Source organism: Electrophorus electricus, unplaced genomic scaffold (assembly GCF_041902795.1).
Source record: "Electrophorus electricus isolate QZ-2024a unplaced genomic scaffold, ASM4190279v1 Scaffold60, whole genome shotgun sequence".
NCBI classification, from domain to species: Eukaryota; Metazoa; Chordata; class Actinopteri; order Gymnotiformes; family Gymnotidae; genus Electrophorus; species Electrophorus electricus.
Window position 1 is genome coordinate 515562 of NW_027658777.1, and position 10069 is coordinate 525630.

General features: G+C 40.3%; 1 non-coding gene across 1 annotated transcript; it reads left to right on the plus strand.

Moving 5' to 3' along the window:
* The first annotated feature begins 1077 nt into the window (after positions 1-1077).
* trnai-aau (transfer RNA isoleucine (anticodon AAU)) lies at positions 1078-1151 on the plus strand. Its single transcript has one exon. It is a non-coding gene; the product is annotated as a tRNA-Ile (tRNA).
* Positions 1152-10069: the final 8918 nt, after the last annotated feature.

Sequence of the window (10069 nt, forward strand, 5' to 3'; positions counted from 1 at the left end):
GGCATAAGCGTATTAGCAGGTCCCGAAAACATTTGCTATCAGAAAGGATTTCATCATAGAAAAAAACTACAAATTCTAGACTTGAGAATGTGAGCATCAATCCCACTAACACTCACATACTAAAAGAGCACTCTACCACTTGACCTAGTTCTCCTAGAGTGGGACTTGTTTGCAGATCGGACAAAAGCTGAAGACACAGTGGAATGGCAATTCTCTAGGAGATCATACCAAATCCTGCATCCACCCTAAATATTTCATCTAGCTGTGAAGTCAAAAAAGCTTATTCCTGAAATGACAGGAATAGTTCTTGCAGATTCTGATATGCTATGCAAACACTATAAAATGTGAGCTATGTTAGATCTGGCAGCCATTGGCTCTAACTGTCTCTTTTTATTGAGTTAAGCAATGCTTACAGAATAACTTTCTATGGCTTCAAATACTTCCAAGAATTAAACCTTGCAGAGTTCTGTAGCTAGACACATTGTCTCTGTAGGTTTGACATGTTCATTTGACAAACTAGCTAAAATAGCATCTTTTGGTTTGAATAAATTGCCCCTTAGACCCAGACAAAAAATTGCTCAAAATCTTTCTGCTTATTCATGCAGCAATGACACAGATTTCCAAAGAAAGAGGACGTATGGTTAAAGCTAGAAAAAAATGCCTACTCTGTGCTCAGGCAGAAAATCTGATATTTTAAATATGTCCCTAAAAGGTTTATATTCCTTGGCTCACAGAATCAGACATTACATTTTTGTTGTTATGGCAGATTTCATGGTGTAATAGACAGCACTATGTAACTCACAGCAATAAAGCTCAGTGGACTTTGCAATTGATGATTTCGTCACTGTGTACAACTGCACTGAATTGCTCTTTAACAAAAGCTTCTCCACATTTGCTTTTGAAGTTTAATTCAAAAGTTGGCTGCAGAATAACCATTTGTCAGAGGGAACAATAAGTGTCAACTTTCACCTATGCTCGGTCGAAAAAGTGGCCGTAATCTTGTTGACACCAAGTCTACAATTTCATGGAAAGGTTCCCTTCAGTGCTGCACCAAAAACTGCGAAATGAACGGAGAAAGGCCGATTAGCTCAGTTGGTCAGAGCGTGGTGCTAATAACGCCAAGGTCATGGTTTCGATCCCCATATGGGCCATGTGGGTTTTGTTTGATGAATGACCCCTTGTCAACAAACCACCTGTTTGAACTTGTGTTGCTTATGACATTGCTTGTAAATCACAATCTGCTAAGACATGTTCCAAGTACATGAGAGTGTGTTCTTGATTACAAAACTTTACCCATGGATTTGTGCTTGTTTACAAATCTTGGACAATGCAGAGAAAAGTATGAAATCAGAGGGACTCTGGCATTAGTGTAAGGCTCTCGATCGCTGTGTGAATAGGTCAAAGAAGCAATTCCAGAGGCATGCAGACAACCTGCATCCTCCCCATCAAATTATAGCCAGTTAGGTGTCTGGAAGTGCCAGGGAGTTCAAATCCTTTAGTCTGAAATGTGTTGGGATATGATTATGCCTGCCACTGAGGTCTGACAGCTCCACAGTTGCCTTGTGAAAAGAATACAGTATAGACCGGCACCCACATACATTACTGTACACATCAGAGATCAGCGCAGGAATATCAGTTTGTAAACCCGCCAAATCTGCCCCCACAGGCTCCCTGAGTTCTACTAATCGCTCCAACACCTTGTTTCAACCTCAGTTTCTTTTTTTTTTTGAAGCGCATGAGGCAGCTTCAGCTATTTCCACAGGCAATCATATTAGATGTGCCATCAGTAACCAGACATGTGACTTTATTTTATTCCCCATTCTTCCATAAGAGAGGATTTCACACAGGCCAAATTTTCAGCCGTATGCGCCTGCAGGAATTTCACAACACCAAGTAGTGTAGACTTCAGAAATGTGTTGTCATCTACAAAATGGCAGGTCACAGCCAAGAAGGCATCCACATTAAGAGATGTCCACATATCTGCTGACAAACTCATTGCAGGAATTTTCTGGACCTCAGCTTTGGCCTTCTCTTTCTCTTATTGACATTTGGCCTCAACCATGGCCTTTACAGTCTAAAGGGAAGGAAGAAAATAATTATATATATTTTTAATACTACTCTCATAATGTATCCATGTCACCACACATACCTTCCTAGTTAGGAGAATATAAGTTGAATCCAATTTTGCTACCAAGTCCCTGAAGCTTTTATCCTCAACTATGCTAAATGGCTGTGTGTCTCTAACTATCATGGGGACCAAAGCCTCATCTAGCTCTTCCTTTCTGGTCACTGCTTTGTAAAGATTAGATTATACTTTGTCACCAAAAAATATAGTACTCACCAATGAAATTCACTTTATAATCCAATCCAAACTGCAAATATATATATATATATATATATGTATATACAGTATATACACATTTTATATACATGTGCATAATAACGTTAACACCTTGTGACAACTGATAAATAAGCCAAATGACATTGGCAAGGGTGACAGTAGGAAAAACTCACTGGAATGGTGGAAGGGACTTGGAAGGTGTCAGACTCAAAAGGGAACTCATCCTCCTTCGGTTAACCCTGGATAAACCTGGCCAGAGATGAGTTGGGTAGAGGATGGCTGACAAATTGTAAGCATGAAAGATACACTACAGCATTCCTACACAAAGACATCATAGGAGATAGAAACAGAGCACAGTTCACCTGAATAGAACACCTGGGTAGAAATACAGTAACTCATTATTATAACAGTACAAAGAAATGAAATGTGGATCATCCAGGTGAGGTTCATCTGCTAATCTGCACATAAATATTGTTTGTGACAGTGCAGAATGTTGCAGGTAAATGGAGGGCAAGGTGCTGTCATTTTAAGCATTTTAAGGCAGGTCCAGGAAGGAGAAACCCCAGCAGGTAGGAAGAGTTAGTGGGGAGCACAGATAGCGCAGCACTCCAGAATCATGTACTGGAGCATGGTGTGTCCACTGGGGGGAGGTGGGGTGGTTGGAAGAGCATAAAAGACTGTTGTTACTGCAAAGATTCATTTAGACCTTTCATTTGGACTGTTATTCTTTTTGTAGGGGGCGGGGGGGCATGTATTTAATGAAATAATAACGAAAAATTAATAGATTAATTCATACCAACTCAAATTTGCTGGTAAAGAAATAATTTGTAAGGTAAAAGTTATTTTAAGAGTGATGTTAAGGAATTTTTTAAAATGTTAATTATAATTTCATTAGAATAATTCTAACATCTACGGGATGATCTGAGGGTTAAAGAAAAAAGAGGTGGACCTTATGGGCAATAATGCAAAAGTCATTATTGTAGTACAAGACCCTTTGTTCTAGCTAAGTGATCTGCTGCATCTCAGTTTGAGTCATGTAGAATTCTAAAGACAGAAAGTCTTTATTCTGGCATAAAATAAAACTGAAGGGGGAAACATACTTTGAGTTAGTACCAGTAGTTATTGATTGTACACAAAGTCCAGTATGCATCCAAATGTAATCAAGAGATATCTGTTGGTAGCTGAACATCTCCAACTCGTACAATGCAATGTTTCTTCTTTGTGTCAAATGAACTTAACAATTCAAACATCCATAACTGGCCGTGTTTCTTGCCAACATACTGGTGTTTGGACTTATGGGATTACATGTCTGTTGCCTTCAATAGCTTAGTTGGTAGAGTGGAGGACTGTAGAATTTAAAACTGTTATCCTTAGTCTGTCAGTTAAAATCTGACTCAAAGGAAGTTTGTTTTTTCACATACAAGCTTCTTTTTTAAGTGAGCAAAAAGAGCGTCCCCTGACCAGGAATCAAGCCCAAGTCGCAGTGGTGAAAGTGTTGAATCCTAGCCACTCACCAACCAGCAATAAAGCTCAGATGCTTCTGACAAACATTTGTCAAATTCTGTATTCCTAGTATACTGACGATGTTTGTATGCATACTAGACTTGGTATGCATGAGCATTAGGAGGTCATAAAGAGAGGTATTCATATTTCTTTTTAATCCACATAAAAATTAAGTTTGAAAGAGAATCCTAGCCACTAGCTCACCAGGGATAAAGGTGACAGTTTCCTCTGACATGAACATGACCTACATTCATTGGTAACATTTTGAACGAAACCAGGCAAAAGTATTTAGTCACTAGCTGAAATAGCTCAGCTGGGTGAGTGTTAGATTGAATATCAAAAGACTCCTAGTTCAGTCCTGGGTTTTGGTAGCTGTGCAAGACCAAGCTCCTTATCAAATTGTCCTCTTTTTAAGAATATTTCATAAACTTTTACATTCCTTTCTAAAAACGAATAAGACATTATTGTTTTTACGCTACTGTTAGAAGTCATAGTGTAATAGTGCTCTAGACTTTGAATTCAGTGATCCTACTTAAACTTTAGTGGAATTTGCACTTCCTTATGATATGTTTCCTCACTGCACAGAGAGCCATTTGAACATTGGCTTCTGTATAAACCCTTTTGAAATGTTTTTCATTAGTTGTCTACTGGCCAAACAACTGGACAAAGGAAGGGTAGGCGTCAGCTTGCATGTATGCTTCTGTTGGTATCCTGGTTCACACACTCCCTGTGTTTTCATGGAATGGGGCCTACCTCAGCTTCCTTTGGCTCATGGATGGGCTTTGTCCTACCAAAAAAGGTGATGCAAATAAGTCATCTGCTTACTAAAGTTCTTGAAAATCACTCTCTGCGAAGAGGCATTGCATAATGCAAAAAAACCTTCAGAAACAATACACTCTAATGACAGCAACCAACATACTTAATACAGGAGTGACCTCAGGGGTGACCTCATCCAAAGGCCACAACAGGAACAACAGGCTTAAGAAGGGACACATGAAATGACCTCAAAACACAAAAGTGAGCAGGTAAGATGAGTTGATATGTGACTTCATTAATGTGCTTGGTAATTTCATATGGACCGATATACTTGGGACCTAACCTGCGACATGACCCCGGCTTGCGGAAGTCCTGTGTAGAGAGCCACACTCTGTCACCAGGTTGGTATATCGGGTTCTCCCCTCTGTGCCTGTCCGCAATTTCCTTATACATTCAGAGAGCTCATACAATACACTGATCTGTTTCCTCCCATACCCTTTCGCTCCGCTGCATCCACTCATCCACAGCGGGGAAACCAGCTGATATGGAAGTCCATGGGACATTTAAGGTTGATAACCTAAAATACAATAAAAAGGAGTCAAGCCAGTGGATGAACTAGTAAGTGAATTTTGGGCCATTTCTGCCAATAAGAGGAACTTGGACCGGTCTGATGGATTGTTCATATAAAAACAATGTAGGAATTGGCCATTTGACTGTGGATGTAAAACTAATAGCTACCCCGATGTGTTCAATATAGGAAGCCCAAACTCGAGATGTGAATTGACGTCCCCAATATGATATTATGTCCTCTGGGATGCCAAATATACGGAACACCTGGTTAAACAAGGCTTCCACAGTTTGGCAGGCTGTAGGCATACTCGGAAACACAATGAACCACACACCCCTGGAGAATCCATCAACTACAGTGAGGACAGAGAGGTCAGTAACGCAATCTAAGGTGATGTGAGACCAAGGACTTTCTGGTACGGGAAGAAGCATGAGCTTTCCTGTGGGTAGGGTCTTAGGCATCTTGCTTTGACTGCAAATTGAACATGAAGAAACATACTTATAAATATCGCTTGTCATAGCCCTGAACCAGCGAAGAATGAGCCCACTTCAACAGATGGTCACAGCACAAGGTAGGTAATGTTTTCCCGACAGACATTCCATTGGGATGACTGTGTCTTGTATGGCTTGTTTATTCCATCATCTATTTTATATACACTTGTCTATTTAATCATCTATTGTAACTTGGACTTGTCGTATCGTTGTGAAAGTACAGCTCCTACCACGATGTTAGCAGCATCAGCTTCCACGACAAATGGAATGGAAGGATCAGGATGTCGACGTATGCTAGCCGTGGTAAAAGCTTCTTTCAGTTTCCTGAAAGCTTGATCAGCCTCCTGATTCCAAAGTAGCTTGGTCATTGCTCCTTTCAGGAGGGCTGTGAAAGGAGCTGCAATGCTGCTAAAATTCCATATGAAGCATCGGTAAAAGTTTGCAAATCCCAAGAATCTCTGGAGTTTTTTAACTATAATAGTAATGGGCCACTGGAAGATGGCTTTGATCTTCTTATCATCCGTAGTGATTTCACCATGGCTGATCACGTATCCTAGAAAAGTTATAGTTGGAAGGTGGAACTCACATTTCTTTCCCTTTACAAACTCAATAAACTTTTACTCTTTACTACTCAATGCATAAAGCTGTCTGTGTTTGATGTGCTCTCATTTTCCCACCACATCCATTTAGCAGTACTTCTGAATAACCGAAATGGCTTAAAACAGCTGAGGGGATGTTTGAAACTGAGTGATAAGATGTTCAGCAATTTATATATCATAATACAAGTAAATTAAATTGGGCTGAACTGGACAATAGTACCTGGCATGAAAAGTATGTCGTAGAGAGAGTAACAAAAAACTCAACCTCTCACCTCGCGCTCTGAGATGTCTCCGTCACTGTCTGTAGTGTCCTCTAGGATACTGCTGCCCTCACTAAAGTGTGTCACCCTGACCGGGTCAAACATCTCTTGAACATAATAACTACACAATGGAAAATCAGCTTCAAGTGCTGCACTGAGCAAGAGTGCACTGTAAATGGCCAGATATAAATGGCAATGTCAGTAGTAAATTTATATATGCAGTCATGGAACAGGACCTAGCTGTAGAGCACAGCTTTAAGGTGCATATTATGATGTGCTCTTACCAATCATCCTCCTGGCTGTGTCTTGCTCTTTTGGCCAAATGTTTCTCTTCCAAAGCAGACAGACCAGACTTGCTGCATATTACTCCGTGCACTATAAATAAACCACATGTATAATGCCTTGTAAACAATGCAACAAGGGAAATTTGAATTGTGACTACTCTGTTAAAGGGGCGGATAAGGCAACCCACCCAAACCCCCCCGAAAGCTGTTCTGTTATCTCTAATTGCTATGCAATAGTCCTGTGATTTACTCAAAGGCTGGAGAAGTTTCACCTTTCTCTACTTGAATCCTGAAGGCTGTTCGGTTCTGTCGCCCACAATCCATCCTGTGTAATTAAACATTCACATCATAACTCGACCCCGTGCAATAGGGCAAACTCATTCAGATGGGGGAAAGGATTACAGCTTACCTGTACTGCTGCCGCAACTGCGACCATTCCAACAACATTCACATACATTCCAGCAACATCCTATTATAGGACACAGTGGGCTTAAGTACACCCATTTAATAGCATGTTGGACCTTCTTTGGCCTCCAGAACTGCAGCAATTCTTTCTGGCATAGTTTCCACTATGTGCTGAAAATACTCTGCACGAATCTTGGTCCAATCTTCATAGGATATTTTCTCTCAAATTACATGGAGGGAATGACATGTTCTAAACTGCCTGTTATACTCTTACAGCCGCTTTGAAATACAAAGAAAACATATTTATCTTCCACTCCACTCAAGGATGGCCACACTTGGAATTTCCCTTGGCACATTTAAAACATTGTATGAGCCAGATAGCTTCTGTTTTCAACCTTCCAATGCTCTGAGTATTAGTGTTCCATGCATATGAGATGCTTCAACACGTCCATGCATGTTGTAAAGAAACAGAGTGTAAGCAGTATTAATGAAAGTGCATCTCTACCTCAAACTCACCAGTGTAACAATTACAGTTTGTGAAATCTAATTTTAAATGGCGATCAGCCTTCTTAACAAATCTCCAATAACAAATAAGCAGAACTCACCTTGTTAAGTGTTTGTGTTTGTTCGTGTGTGTGTGTGTGTGTGTGTGTGTGTGTGTGTGTGTGTGTGTGTGTGTGTGTGTGTGTGTGTGTGTGTGTGTAGTTTTAAGCATAGCAAGGCACTTCAGGGTTGCCAGGTGGAGCCTTCCTGAAGACCCTGATACTGAAACAGCATTAAAAGCTGCAATGGCACTGTAGTTGTATTTATCTGCACTAATACAGCTTTGAACTATTGCACTCTTACATACAGTAAGTTTCTGTGTACCGGTGTACATTTCTGTGTACCTTTAGTAAATAAAGGGATTCTATTCTAATATTACAAGTGCTAGAAGTGCTGAAACTCCAAACAGTGAAGAAACCAGTGGAGCTTAATGACTGGTCAGATGAAGAGAGTGAAGTGAGGAGTTTCCTTCAGTGTCTGCCATGTCCCAGCTGAGGTGAGTGTGAAGCTTTTATTAGTACTATAGCAGTTGTGCTTAACTTTGAAACTGATGGTGTCACAGCCATTTGTGGCTGAGAGTCTAGAAGAGCATAATTGGCTGTACTCTTAGGGAGAGAGGGAGTGGCATACGCTCTCTCCCCTGTCAATTACAGAGACACCGTGCAATCAAGGGCGTCTATAAGTTCACGCGTCAGAAGGGGGAGGAAAAGACTATTTTCTGAGTACTTAGAATAACATTCCGTATTTTTTGGAGAAAGTTTTCTAGAGTGTTTTCATGTAGAGAGAGAAATGAGTGGCTAAAATGTCAGAAACATTAAGGAGACAAATAGGGAATACTATAACAGCTCTTTCCATGTGTTAGTGACACCAGCGTTCCCTCTTTTCCCAGATGGTAAAAAAGAGCCCTGACTCTTGCAAACTTCATTTTTTTGTAGAACAAAGAGAAAGATAAATAACTCGCTTTATGGCCTTTTTCCACTCATGCATACCAAGTCCACTATGCATCTAAACATTGTCAGAATAGTAGGAGTGCAGACTTTGAAAAATGATCTTGTCATGTAAACTCAGTAGCTTTGTCCCTGGTTGTCTAGTGGTTAGGATTCGGCGTGTTCACCCCCGCGGCCCCGGTTCGATTCCTGGTCAGGGAAAAACCTCTTTTTATGCTCATATAAAATGACAGATTCTGCATTAAAACATAAAGTTTGTGTGAGTTGGAGTTGAGCCGACAGCCTAAGGATGACAGTTTTAACTTCTACTCTACCAACTGAGTTATTGAAAGTGACACGCAAGTAATCCCACATGTCCAAACACCAGTATGTTGGCAAGAAACACAGCCAGTTTTGGATGTTTCAATTGTTAAGTTCATTTGACACAAAGAAGAAAGATCGCATTGTATAAGTTGTTCAGCTACAAACAGATATATCTTTTGATGACATTTGGAATCATACTGGACTTTGTGTACATGAATGGAGAAAGGCCATAAATGGTTAGAATAACATTCAGTGCTTTTGGAGAAACGTTTCGAGAGTTTTGTCATGTAGATGTTATGTAGGCTAGATTTGTGCTCTCAAGCTGCGATGGTGGTTTTCTCATGGCTTCTAAAAGAAGAGGCTGTGGTCAGGGTGGAGTGAGTCTTTGATAACCAAGATTGTTGTTGTTTTGGCCTTCGAATAGACAATGGCATTACCCAGTGTCAGGTCTTTCTCAGTAAACTGCAGAGAATGATATAGAGGGCAAGAAATGGTCAAGCACAATTTTATTTGGTGTGTGTCTGTAAAAAACACTACAGCTCTCTGATACATTTTTGGTTCAAGATTTAATCATCATGCAAATGATTGTGATTAATGCTTTGTCTGTTTAATTCAAATATTATACTATAAACCTAATATTTTAATAGGGTTGGCAACTTTCTAGATCCGATTACTACATGTGTGTGAAGTACAGGTGCTGTAGCTATACGGTATACAATTGTCCACAGTAGCCTAATTATAATATATACAACCAAAAATGCATCTAAAATAAACACCAGAAACCTGGACTAAGGGTAATGTACATAAGTACATTAAATCTAGGTAGGACTGCTCAATAGGTAGGATAACAGCAGAACAATTGTCCCGCCGTATAAGCAAAATGAGAGCCTGCTAAGGCCGCCAAGAGGGTGCCAAAGACCATGTATTTATTTCTATTTGTTTTTTACCTATGTTATGTCAGTGGCAGCTCAGATTTCTGCATAGGGCCCCAAACAGGCTTGGGCCAGCCCTGGTATCACAGTGTCGTGCACTGGAAAACCATCAAGCCTGTTGACTATGCTACCAGTGT